The sequence below is a fragment of the Penaeus monodon genome, chromosome 25 (genome assembly GCF_015228065.2).
Source record: "Penaeus monodon isolate SGIC_2016 chromosome 25, NSTDA_Pmon_1, whole genome shotgun sequence".
NCBI classification, from domain to species: domain Eukaryota; kingdom Metazoa; phylum Arthropoda; class Malacostraca; order Decapoda; family Penaeidae; genus Penaeus; species Penaeus monodon.
This window is the reverse complement of record NC_051410.1, coordinates 37,627,991-37,628,450: the sequence shown is the minus strand read 5'-3', so window position 1 is coordinate 37,628,450 and position 460 is coordinate 37,627,991.

Genomic DNA, 460 nt, shown 5'->3' with positions numbered 1-460 from the left:
CATAAATGGTGGTGGTAATGTGCAAGAAAAGATAAAAGAACAAAAACATAATAAAGAAAAATGCTAAAACATCAGACAAAGGAGACAGAGAAAACAAGAATAACGAATAATGAGATAAAAAGAGAAATATCGCAGAACAAGGTTAATGAAATTTACGAAGAATTGAAGACAGAAGAAGGAGAGAAGAAGATACATGAGTTACCGAAAAGGAGAAACAGAGAACAAAGAAGCAAAGAAAAAACAAAAAACAAAGATAAAGATATAGAGATGAAGACAAATAGAATAAAGATAGAGATACAAAGATAATGATAGATAAAAGATAGATACAGAGATGAAGATAAATGACATAAAGATAAAGATACAAAGTTAAAGATACAGAGAAAAGGATAAATGAAATTAAGATAAAGATACAAATATGAAGATAAGAAATAAAGATACAAAGATGAAGATAAAAAGAAGC